This window comes from Heterocephalus glaber, unplaced genomic scaffold, assembly GCF_053883595.1.
Source record: "Heterocephalus glaber isolate CG9 unplaced genomic scaffold, H.glaber_assembly_v1.0 deba00001457, whole genome shotgun sequence".
Taxonomy (NCBI): Eukaryota; Metazoa; Chordata; class Mammalia; order Rodentia; family Bathyergidae; genus Heterocephalus; species Heterocephalus glaber.
In genome coordinates, this window is record NW_028258305.1 from 7422210 (window position 1) to 7435565 (window position 13356).

Consider the following 13356-nt stretch of genomic DNA (forward strand, 5'->3'; position numbering starts at 1 on the left):
GGATCTCTTTAAGTTTGAGGCCATCCTGAGCTACATAGTGAGTTCAAGGCCAGTCTGAACTACATAGTGAGACCCTGTCTCAAAAAACAAAACAAAACAAAAAAGAGTATGGGAGAGGACAGTGTGCTCTCTCCAACTGACATTTATTATTTTTTATAATTAGAAAACACACTGTATTTGTTTTTAAATGAGAGAGTGAGCAGTTGAAGAAAAGTTAAATCTCTCTTTGCCAGTGTTTCCAGCAACCACTTAGAATCAGGATGTGCCAGATAAGAACAAGGCAGGGCTCACTAGGAAACCAGTTCTACTCCCCCTTCTTGTTTTCTTTTCATTTCTAGATTGTTGGTTTGGTCTAAAGATGAGTTTCTGGACAAGGCAGCAGCTTGCATAGAGAAGATACAGTACTGTACTTTTCTTAATTTGGAGAGGTAGGAAAGGAGGCAAAGGAGGGAAGAGGGTAAAAAATGGACACTGGAGAATGGGTGGAGCCATGTGACTTTGAGAACATTTAATGAAGTATTACTCCAGTACCTGTTCTGAGCAAGACAAAGAGGAATTAAACATAGTCCTTGCCCTTGAAATATGTGCTGTTCAGTCCATTGTGCTATCTCCCACACCCAGCATGGTGCCTGATAAACAGCTCACTCCATCTTCCCAGAAAGGAAGAATAGGATGTCCATTCTTGAAAAGATACAGCACATCCTTTCCACTGGCAGTTCCCACACCCTTTTCCTCAACATTTAAAAAAACCATTAGTCCCAACAGGTCTCCCATGTTCTGAGGTATCAGGCGTCAGGGTACTAAAGGGCTATTTCCCCTTTGCTGCTATGCAACACTGCACAGCTGGCCATTATGGAAGTGACTGTCCTTCAAGTTCTCAGGATTTGGGAGAAGACCTGCCCCAAGTAGACAGCCAACAACCAAGCAAGCAGACTTGCATTCTTCTTCAAGACTGCCAAATCCTCATACCAAAGGTCAAACATGCTAATCTGGCCAACTGGCCCAGAGATAGTTCCTCCCAATTTAGTGGCAAGATCCAGGCCTGGCTGGTGTACTGTACTTTCAGGGTCCAAAAGCTATTACTATTCGCTCCCAAAAGTAACATTTGGGTCCCAGAAAGAGGAAGTTACAACCTCTACAGTTTGAAACACATCATTCCAAAACAGCTGAAAAGGCCTTGGAAACTTTTCAGATGAAGTTAATCCAAATATTCCCCAATGGTTAGTTCCTGCTGTTCACAGAGAAACTGCAAGTTGGTATGCCACTGAGTCTCTGGGTGAATGAGTCTTCCAAGAACCTGAGGATTTGGTCTGGGAAACTGTCTTGTGGGAAGTGCCAGTTGTCCCTACAAGGGAAACAGTTTTTTTCCTGCCTCAGAGGTTGTAAGCCACAAGAAATCCTAGAGGCCTTTCTGCTAGTAGATTTTTCTATGGCTTACAGATCTAATTTTTAGCCAAAGGAATTGTATCCCCCAAATCCACTCAGGAAGAAAATATCTCTATGGCACCCAGCACAGAAGCACCAGGCTGGCTTGCTCCAGGATGAATCTGTGGTATCATTCTCTTGGTATCAGACAAGCTTATGTCAATAAGCTTGTATCACTGACACAGAATGAGAGGGTCAGCGCAACACAGAAGCAGTGTCTTACTTACTCTCTTGCTACTGCAGATTTCTTACTGCATGGAATTGAGCCACACAGTGCCGGGAGGCATTTCAGGAAAAAAAGGACCCATTGTGCCCAACAAGACGCATGCCTTTCCAGCCTGTCTCACCAGCTGAAAGACAGGTTGGCTTCTCTGCCTATGGAGCAACAACATCCTTCTCACCAAATGCCATGTGTCTTTGTGTTTAAAAAGAACCCTATAGTGCTTGCTTCAGCAGCACATATACTAAAATTGGAATGATACAGAGATTAGCATGGCTCCTGTGCAAGGATGACATGCAAATTCGTGAAGCGTCCCATATTTTTTAATAGATACTGTGAAATAGGAAGAAAAGGGGCAAAGGGGAGGGGGAAGTGGGAGGGTTAGGGGAAAGGAAAGAAGGGAATGGAATTAACATGAGAAAATGAAAAAATGGAAACAAAGCTTTTTAAATAGGGAGGGATGGAGGGGTTGAGGGGAGGGCAGGGGAAGGGGGAAAAATAATAACTAAGAGAGTATGTAAAGGTGCATGTCTCCGGTGATGAATGTCATTATATTGTACACCTAAAATGTACCAATAAAAGGATATACAAAAAAACCCATATAAATGGGATCTACCTGTAATTAGGTCTAATTATAATTTAGGGGTTGTTTTTGCCAGTCTAATTCAATAAATATTGCCTGTGTGGTTAGCTTATATAAATGATGCCATGTGCTATTGGAAAACCAATGCAAGACCCAGGTTCTTGGCCTTAAGAAGCTCATCATCTAGTAGTAGGGAGACTGGGTCATGTCAACTACAGGCTCTGGCACAGCTACTCTGCTTCACAGGCTAGACAATGATCTAGTATACTTTTTGCTCCCTGGTTTTCTCTATGAACTGACACATTCTGCTCAATTCCATCAGCAATAGGGCTGGGAAGATGTTTGCTCAAAGTGGCTTAGGAAGTAAAGGAGGAGTGAAGGAAAACAGACTCTGCCCCCTCAACCCCAATAAATACATTGTTAAGAGCTAAGTGAGAAGACCCTTAACTTAGTGGCTACCTTTCCCCAGAATGAAGTCTTAGTTCAAACCTCTATTAAGCAAGAAAATTTTCCTTTCTGGACAAAATTAGCTTCTATAGCTGGGTGTGGACATGAATGACAACATTTGGGAGGCTGAGGCAGAAGGATCCCGAGTTCAAGGCCAATTTGGGCTATATAGTGAGTTCAAGGGCAGCTTGAACTACATAGCAAGTCTCTGTCTCAAAAACAACAAAATTAGCTTCTATAGCTAAAAATTCTTTGTTTTGGATGATGCTTTGCACATTGACAAAACTTTGGTCACAAAATAATACAAAAGTTTCTCTTGGTGAGAAGGACCATTTCTCTGCTCTAACCACACAGTTAATTTATTCAAATCAATGCAACAGAAGCAGGATGGGGGTGGAATCGTCTTTTCATTCCTATTTTTGCCCTTTTAATACTAATAAGCTCTTAGAAAGCAAGGATTATTGGGTATCTCAAGCTGTGCTCTTATAGCCATTAGTATGAGGTTAAAGAGTAGAAGTGGTAGAATTATTTTTATATTTACAACAATTTGCCCTCAGTGAACAAACTAATGGGGAAAAGTGCATTTTAGATCTTCTAAAAAGGACATTAAGAGAGTCTCAAATGATCCTAAGCTATCTCTTGTCTCTAAAAATAAAAAAATAAAAACCTTTTCTCAGCTCTCTCGTGCATATTGTCTTGTCTGCCTGGGATCTGCTTTTAAAGCATGTTTCCCACCAGGCCAATTCAACAGCAGTCTAAGATAGAAACATCAGATTTCCTACCTAAGATGCAAGTGGAAAAACACAGGATCTGAATTCACTTGTTCTCTCTTTTTTCCCCTTCTCTCATGCATTTTAAATAAAGGCTTTATTTGTTTCTTTAGTCAAAGACTTTTGTCAATAGTCATTTACAAGAATCATATGGTAATTATTAATTTTGCATGGGATCAACTCTGGCCTCAGCTGTCATTTGAGATGCAGTTACATGAAAAACAGACTGTGTTAATTTCATCCCCTTTGGAGTTACTTGGCAACAAGGCCTTACCTTATTCCAGGCCATCTCTTTGGGGGTGTTGCTCACATTATGGCAATCATCATCCTATTGCTGTCCCTTTTGAATGCATGTCCTTGGCCTCCGGTAGCTTTGTTCCCATCATACTGGATGGGGTGTGTGTAAGTCCTACACATGTCATCACAGAAAATGAACTATGCTTGGAGAATTTGAGATTTGAGCAATCCAGGTTAGACAGGAAAGATGGGGAGCACGAGAAATGTCTAAGGTGATACCAGAGGGCAGGAGGGGCTCAGATGCCATAGGTATTAAAGATCTTAGAAAAAGATTACTATGTTTTATTTTGAAAATATTTCTAAGCTACATTGCTAAATATTAATTGCAAGGTCCTAGACAGTATGTATAGGAGGTATGTGTGCAGAGAGAGGAGGAATTTTTAAATATTTTGTTAATATTTACATAAAGAAAAACTTAGATGGTCCATGTTTGGGAGGGGCAAGGTGATCTATAAGGAAGAGGCAAGAAAAGATTTTCCACCTATGAATCTCTGTGTTTTGTTTTATAAACTAAAAGTGTGTTACATAGTCCAGAATGTTTTAAAATAAATATAAAAATGTTAGCAATCCAGTGCAAGTTGTTAACATTTGGGGGGAGTTGGGAAAGTTGGCTGAAAGGTATATGGGAGTTCTTTGTACTGTTTCTGCAGTTTTTTTGATGTGTCTGAAATTATTTCAAAATGAAAATTTAAAAGATATATTTTCAGTATTAGCAACATGAACAGATTTTTTAAAAACACAAACAGATTTTGTAGTTTTTCTCTTGCTGTTTAACTGCTATTCTTGCCATCTTTTGTAAAGGAAGCCAGTCTGCACATTTTGAGCATTTTGAGTGGCTTAGTGAGAGATGGGATATTAGTGAACTTTTTGAGCTACAGAAAAAAGCCCTTAGCTAGAAAAATTAACCTCAATCATAGTGTGATTACATCAATGTAGAAAATGGCATCAGCTGTGTTCCCCAAAGATCTGAAGAGAAATAAATGACAGCCTCCTTAGGGCCTGCCTCTCTGAGTGGTCATACATCTTTCTTAAGTTTTTTATTTGGAAATATAGAGTCACATGAATTTGCAAACAATATCCTTTGGGCATATTCTGCATTCCATCCTAAAATTCCTTGACCTCCAAAATGATTCCCCCTCACCTTTTTTTTTTTGGTACCAGGGATTGAACCAGGATCCTTCTGCTTTCAAGGCAGGAAGCGGAACCACTGAGCTAAATCCACAGCCCTTTTTTTTTTCCATTTTTGAGATAGGGTCTCACTTTGTAGTTTAGGCTCACCTTGAACTCACTATGAAGCCCAAGCTCGCCTCAACTCACAGTGATCCTCCTGCCTCAGCCTCCCAAGTTCTAGGATCACATGTGTGTGCCACTATACCTGGCTATAGATGTTAATTTTATCTGAAAAAGACAACTTTATTGCTTAACAGAGGTTTGGATCAAGACTTCATTCTGGAGAAAAGTAGCCACCAAATTAAGTGTCTCCTTACTTAGCTCTTATGCAATGTTTTTGTTTTTTGTTTTTTTGTTTTGTTTTGGTTTGAGACAGGGTCTCTTTTGTAGAACAGGCTGGCCTCAAACTTGTGATGATCCTCCCTCTTCAGCTTCCCTTGTGCTGGGATTCCAGGTGTGCACCACCACACCCGGCCTTATTTTTCTTTTTTATGTAGCATAATTTCCTTGAGCCCCATCCAACTTGTTCTGTATATCGATAGTTCATTCCTTTTTATTGCTGCATAACATTCTATGATATAGAAGAATCAAAGTTTGTTAACCCTTTACCTATTGAAGGACACCTGGATTGTTTCAGTATCTTGGTGGTTATGGAAAAAACTGCTATGAACATTCATGTGCGGTATAGTTTTTGTGTGAGCATAGTTTTATTTCTCAGGAGCACAATTACTGGATCATATGGTAAGTGTATATTGGGTTTATAAGATATTGCCAATCTGTTTTACAGAGTGGGCATATCATACTTTACGTTCAGCAATATTTGAGTCACCTGGTGTTTCTGTACCCTTGCTAACATTTAGTATTATCATTAGTTTCATTTCAATCAACCTGATAGATGTATCTATACTTTCTTTTTGGAAAGTTATATACATTTCAAAGCAATTGAGGGGTGTGCTATCTTTCAGTTACTATAACAAACACCCAAGACAAAAAACTTATAAAGAGAAAAGGGTTATATTGGCTCACAGTTTTAGAGGTTTCAGTTCATGATTGGTTGGTCCCATTGCTTCGGGACTGTGGCAGTACACATCAGAAGCACATGGTAGAGCAAAACTGTTCACCTGGTGGCCAAAAAACAAAAGAGAGGAAGGAAGGACCCACAGTCCCCTTTGAGGGCACCCCCCGCCCTCCTGTGACCTAAAGACCTCCCACTCAACCCCATATCTTAATTTCCACAACCTCCCAAAGGCCCTCCCTAAAGATAAGCCCAAAGACAAGGACCTTTTAGGGATATTTACTATCCAAAGTATAGCAAGCCAGTCCTAAAAAGCTAATACTTCCTGTATGCCTGGTTTGAAGTTAGGCTCTTAAGAATGTGGAAGAGACCCCGCTTCTGTATGTGAGGGACTGGAGAGGAAGACAGTTCTTCTAAAGTCAACTATAAGGACCCTATAGGCTCAGTAGTAATGATATATGTTGGATGACGAACTCTAAAACTCCTTAGAAAAACCTGTGTAACCTATGTTGGGGACAGCTTCTCTATGGACCACCCAGCTCAGAGAAGAAAACAAACAAAGGCAATTCTGTGTAAGAGTAAAGAAGGAAATAATTTTTTTGATCCAGTAGAATCTCAAGTTGGCTGTTTGAAAGTCCAGGGGAAAGGAATGATAATTTTTACTGTTTGGGTCTCCAAAAAGTAGTTCAGATTCTCTGTGTTTTGTAAAGAAATGTAACAAAGCAGGCCTGGAGCCGTGGCACTCGGAACTCTGAGGCAGGAGGATCGCTGCGAGTTCAAGGCCAGCCTGAACCACATAGTGAGACTGTGTCTCAAAAAAAGAAAAGAAAGAAAGAAAGGAAGGAAGGAAGGAAGGAAGGAAGGAAGGAAGGAAGGAAGGAAGGGAGACAAAGAACTAGAACAAAGCTAAATGTTTCTGCCTATGTGTGGCAAAATCAGGATGATTTTTTTTTTTAATCTCAAAGAGTGCCTTATCCCTTCCCAGTGGATTCTGTTAAAGAAGATTCCTAGGATACTTTCCAAGTCCAACTCTAGCTCTCTCATTTTCTCCAACTTCTGTCTACTTTATTAAATGTAAGGCATTAAGATCTATTAACTGACAGTCATAAATATAGAAAAAGCTGGGTGTGGTGGCCCACACCTATAATCCCAGCACTCAGGAGGCAGAGGAAGGAGGATTGCAGCGAGTTGGAGGCCAGCCTGGTCTACATAGGCTCTGTCTGAAAAAAAAAATATATGGACAAAACCATGTCACTGTACAATTACTAAATCTGAGTTATTTAAGGAGCAGATGGTCTTTATGTATCAAAAATAAATGGCTTTTTTAAAAAAACCCAGCTTTTTAAAAAACCCTTAAAATTAACAAAATAAAAATTAAAAACAACTCTTTAAACAAAGATCAGTTTTGTTTGGAAGGATACAGAACACTGTGGTCAGGACTTCATAGAGGAGTAAGACCATCAGGGAACTTTCTGTCCCTCCTGGAATACCTATCTCCACCCCGACCCTTCCTGCCCTTCACCCCAGGGAATATCTATTGTCCTCAATCTAGTCAGATTTTGAAAAAGTATTTATTTACACCCCACACTACTTCAAAAAAGTTTTGAAGAAATTTAAAAATTAAAATACTTTCCTCTATGAAAATGGAACAAAAAGGAATAGAATCAAAACTAGTTAAAAGGAGCAGAATAAATAGATATGGCTGAATGAGCATTTATCATCCATAATGATCACATTTTGTTTTAAGGAATACTGGGCTACTAATACTCCAGTGCAACAACATGCATTTAAAAAGCCATCATTTGGCTTTTTTCATGATTTCAAAGCTCAATGAACACTCCTGTATTTTCTGTTTCACTGTTTTGTTTCTCAATTACTGAGCTATTAGTGGCTTATCAACTTAAATAAACATTTTAAGAAGGAATTTCCAGTAGGCTGACTCCAGTTGATGGCCATTATCCCTTGCAGAAAACAATACAGATGGCTTTTCTGTTGCTCCTATGGACAAACATTCATCTTCAAAACTTTCTGATGATAACCTGCAAAGATGTGAATAAAGCAAATGGTATGAACTGAACTGTGTCCCCTTCAAAATTCAAAACTTGAAGCCCTAATCCCCAATATGATTTAGAAGTGGGGGCCTTAGGAGATTAGCTCCTATCAGGCTTGAGGTAATTCACATACCAAACTATTCACCTTTTTTTTTTTTTTTTTTGGTACTAGGGATCAAACTCAGGACCTTGCACTTCTGGGGCAGGTGCGATGCCACTGAGCTAAATCCTTGGCCCCTATTCACCTATTTATTGTTGTTGTTTTGTTTTGGGGTTTTATTGAGATAGGGTCTGCCTTTGTAGTTCAGGCTGGCCTTGAACTTGCAGCAACCCTCTTGCCTCAGCCTCCCAAGTGCTGGGAACTATTTACCCATTTTAAAGGTCAATTTAAAGTAAATGTTCTTAAAGTTCACTTTAACATTCCACTCACAGGACTGTGCAAACATCACCATAATGTAGATCTTCATTTACCCTAAAAGAAATCCCATACTCATCAGTAGTCAGGTTGCCGCTAGGCAACCACTAATCCACTTTATCTCCACAGGTTGGCTTATTCCGGACATAGATGTCAGGTAAAAGGGCCAAAAACCAAGACCAGACCAGGCCACAACAAGCCTTTATTAGGGAACAGATCTGCCGGGCTGTCTCTGAACAAAGGAGAGGCAAAAGCAATATGGCTGGGGCAGGGAGAGTCTTTTATAGAGACTGGGGTGGTGTTTGTAAGGGCTGAGGTGGAGTTGAGTGAGGTAGTGACTAGGGAATGGAGGAGCCAATGATGTCACTAGTGGTAGGAGGTGAGCAAGTATTAGGTTACTTTCTAGGCGGGAACAGGGGCATGCTGGGAAGAAGGGTTTATTCTTTGGTGGGAGCAACCATCTTGGCATGATGTCACAAAGGGGAAGGGGCAAGGCATGATAGGAAGAGGGCAGCTACTATACATAATAGCTGCTGAGGTAGTGGGAGACCTATCAATAGGCAAATGTAATTACACATTATGATCTGATCCAGATGTGGTGGCGTATGCCCATAATTCCAGCACTCAGCCAGTGGAAGCAGGAGTACAGCCATGAGTTCGAGGCCAGCCTCAGCTACATAGGGAGTTCAAGGCCAACCTGAATTACATAGTGAGACGCTATTTAAAAAAAAAAAAAAGTTGGTATGGCTTCGTTCACTCGGAATAATGTTTTCAAGGTTTATCCATGTTGTGGCATGTATTGGTACTTCATGCCTATTTATTGCTGAAAAATATTTTTTTGTGAATGTATGTTTTCATTTCTCTTGGGTATATGTGTAGGAGTAGAATTACTGAGTCATATAGTAACTCTATATTTATGATTTTGAGGAACTGCCAAACTGTTTTTTCAAAGCAAGTGTCCCATTTTATTTCCCACCAGAAAAGTATAAGGGTTTCAATTTCTCTGTTTTCTGCCCAGTACCTATAATCTAGCTTTTTGGTTATAGCCATCTATCTCGTGGCTTTGATTTGCATTTCTCTAATGACTAATGATCTTGAGTACAGTATACCCCCATAAAGTTGTGGTTTAGAGTTTGCAGCCTCAGTCATTCGTGGATTTTTTTCCTTAGAACCTAACTAATAACTATTTGCTGAAACCCTCCCAATTTTGCAGAAACGACAAACATTCTCCGCAATTGTTTTTTGGTGGTAGGTTTGCAAGTAGCCAATCCACATTATTCAGTTCTTGCTGCTGATTGGCTGCTGCCCTGTAACCCATGGCAGATGCACCAGCTTTGCCGCATCATAATTGATTGTTGTATCATGTGTAGCTATCTCGAGTATTATTGGTTTTATTCTTTTTTTTTTTTTGGTACCAGGGATTGAACTCGGGACCTTGCACTTGCAAGGCAGGAGCTGGAACCACTGAGCTAAATCCCCAGCCTGGTTTTATTCTTCTTAAAGCCCTAAGATCCCTAAGGTGGTGCCCAAATGCCCTGCACCTTCTAAGGCTTTATTAACACAGTATTTTATTAAATTAATTACATCATTGTGAGAGACATAGCATATTTAAGGTTTAAACTGTAAAAATGGGCATTTGTAGGCATTTTTCTGACCATATCTGAAATTCGTGGTTTTTCACAATTTGCGGACACTGTAGGAACCTAACCCCCACGAATTTCAGGAAAAACTGTAGCTTTTCACATCTTTATGGAGCATCTGTATATCTTCTTTGGACAAAGGTCTATTCAAATCCTTTCCCTTTTTAAAAATTAAGCTTTTTTATTTTGAAGTAATTATAGTATCCTTTGAAGTAATTATAATATGCAGTATCCTTTACTTTGTGTATCTTTTTCCGATGGTAACATCTTATACAGCTATAGTACAATATAACAACCAGTCAGGATATAGAACAATGCTGTCATCATAAAGATCCCCATGTTGTCCTTGTACAGTCAGAATCACTTCCCTGCTGCCTCCTGTCCTCCTTACCCTTGGCACCCAGTAATCTCTGACCTCTATGTTTCTGTCATTTCAAGAATCTTACATAGGGGGCCCGGAGATTTAGCTCAGTGGTTCCGCCGCCTGCCTCGCAAGCACAGGTCCTGAGTGTGACCTCTGGTACCAAAAAAAAAACCACTTACATAAATAGGATAATACAATAAGCAATCTTTTTTTTTTTTTTTCTGGTACCAGGAATCAAACTTAGGACCTTGCACTTGCCAGGCAGGCATGGCACCACTGAGCTACATCCCCAGCCCACAATAAGCAATATTTTGGGATTTTTTTTCACTTAGCATAATTCAATTTTCTAGATACTCATCCATGCTGTTACACGATAGTTCTTTCGTTTTATTGCTAAATAGACACTATTTTATCCCAGAAAAACACCAATTTATTTATCTGTTGAAAGACATCTGAGTTGTTTATAGCTTTTTTTTTTTTGAGACAGGGTCTGTGTACTCAAGGATGACCTTGAACTTATGATCCTATGTCAGCCCCCCAAGTACTGGCATTACAGGTGTGTGCCACCACACTTGGGTGTTTTATGTTTTCAGGTATTACAAATAAAGCTATCATAAACATGTATACAGGTTTTGGTTTGGACATATCTTTATTCCTCCAGGATAAATGCCTGTGATTAAAATTGCTGGCTTGTATATAAAGAATAAAATAGAAGGTAGATAAATAGGAAGCAGAGAGATTTTTTTTCAAATGGATGGGGGAACAGGAGAGAGGGAGGGAGAAGAGAGAAAGGGTATGGAAAAAATTGAAGGAAAAAATGAAAATGGAACTTTTGCAAATGGGAAGGGGACTAAGATTTGGAAGAAACAGGCAGGGAGAAGAGGGTAGGAGACAAAAAAAAGATATATTATGTACATGTACCAACTCAAGGTATATGTAATCATTATGTACTGCAAACATGTACTAATAAAACAAAACAAAGAAATTGCTAGATTATATATTTAAGTTTTTAAAGAAATTGCCAAACTGATTTCCAGGGTATCTGTGCCATGTTACATTCCCTCCTGCAATGTATGAGTGATTTGGGTTTCTTTCTGCACAAGAGTAGAGCATCTATCATTTGTGTCAGGTTGTGTGGGTAATAGGGGACCTGGTCCTCTTTGGTCTCTCATAGAAGGGCAAAGAAGAAAGGAGCTTGTTTGTGTCTTAAATCTCATAGAATCTCCCTGTCCTGGCTGAGATTCAATACATTTTCTTGAATGAATGTTTCCTCACTTGCTGTATGCCCTTATGACAATTTCTACAGGCTTTAAAAATCTCCTGAGGCTGGAGTGGTAGCACAAGCCTATAATCCTGCTATTCAGGATACTGAGCCAAGAGGATCACAAGTTCAACCCTAGCCTCGGCAATTTATAGAGACACCATTTTGGAAGTCCCAGCTCTTCAAGCTTGTTTTTGTTGTTGTTGTTGTGTTGCTGTGGTTGTTTTTAAGAGCCAGGATCTCACTATATTATTCAGGCTGGAGTGGTATGTCCATTCACAGGTGTGATCCCACTACTGATTAGCAAGTATAACTTGGTGGTCACCAGCTCCTGGGGAGGCACAGGGAAACTCTACTACAGTTAAAATACATAAAATAGTTAAAATAGACATAAAATAGGGTCTTATTGGTTTGCAAGAAAAAAGCTATAGGAAGCCAGTGATACACATAAATTACTATGGGGGTGGTTGGAGAATCTTTCCATCTATCACCCATGTACTGACAGCATCTGGCAGGGTTCAAGGGTATCTGTAGCCCTGACAAAGAAAGGAACCTTCTCCCAGGAGGAAGACCACTTAGCACTATCGACAATATTGAGTTTAACCCAAATTAGACAAGCAAATTGGGGTCTTCCCAAGGTGACCCAGAAGGGCCTATTCCAACTACTTTATGACAGGACTAACCTAGGAGATCTGACATAGGTTCAAGCCAGGAAACTAAGACCCAAACTGAGTTAAGCATATATAGTTTCGAACAGTCTCCATTTTGGCAGAATGAATATAGCAGCATGGAAAATAAGTGAAATGACAGGAGCATTGGCAAAGAGTCAAAAATTGTTTTCTGGGCCCAGGGATTTAGCTCAGTGGTTCTGGCACCTGCCTCGCAAGCGCAAGGTCTTGAGTTCAATCCCCAGTACCACAAAAAAAAAAAAACCAACCCACAAAAATTGTTTTCTATCTGGGACACTACCCTGGAAATGCCCTGCAGGGAGCCTGTCCTAGGCTCTCATTTCTTTAAAACAGCTTCAAAGGATCATACAGGTGATGGAGTGAGGGAGATTACAACATCCTCAGAAACAGATGCAATAGTAAATCTGCCTGGGAGAAATGGAGAGGAGTTATGGCTTGTATCTAGATGTCCCCCCAAAGCCTTATGTGGTCATTGGTGGGGCTTTTCAGAGGTGGCTGGATCCAGAGTATGTGATACTAGGATTAAGGATGTGATTCTGGGATTAAGGGTGTCCCATCCTGGATGTGAATGGGGCAGGTAGCCTGGATAGAATATAAGGGATAGAAAGAGGGCTGCCTGAGGCCAGTATGGGCAACATATCAAGGCCTGGTCTCTATAAAAACTAAACAAAGAGTTGAATCAAAAACAGTTAAAGTCTTTAAAAGTGTCCAGGCATGGTGGCACATGTCTATAACCCAGCATTTGGGACGCTGAGACAGGAGGATTGCTGTAAGTTCAAAGCCAGTCTGAACTATACAGTGAGATCTTGTCTCAAAAAACCAAAAAAGAATAACAATAAAAAGTTTAAAAGTGACTCCATCTGGGGTGGACTAACAGGTGAAAAGAGCATGATTAGAGGATAGAAAAAATAGTTATCTCAGCCTTCTTTGTGGGGTGCATGCGTGTGTGTGTGTGTGTGTGTGTGTGTGTGTGTGCTACTAGGGATTGAATCCAGGCCCTTGCAAGTGG

General features: G+C 40.1%; 1 protein-coding gene and 1 non-coding gene across 3 annotated transcripts in view; one reads left to right on the top strand and one right to left on the bottom strand.

Annotated features, from left to right (window-relative positions):
• The window catches only part of B3gnt2 (UDP-GlcNAc:betaGal beta-1,3-N-acetylglucosaminyltransferase 2), a 202236-nt gene that overhangs the window by 52540 nt on the left and 136340 nt on the right, over positions 1-13356 (bottom strand). The window lies entirely within an intron of this gene.
• LOC147826934 (U6 spliceosomal RNA) lies at positions 1866-1969 on the top strand. Its single transcript, XR_015453307.1, has one exon. It is a non-coding gene; the product is annotated as a U6 spliceosomal RNA (small nuclear RNA).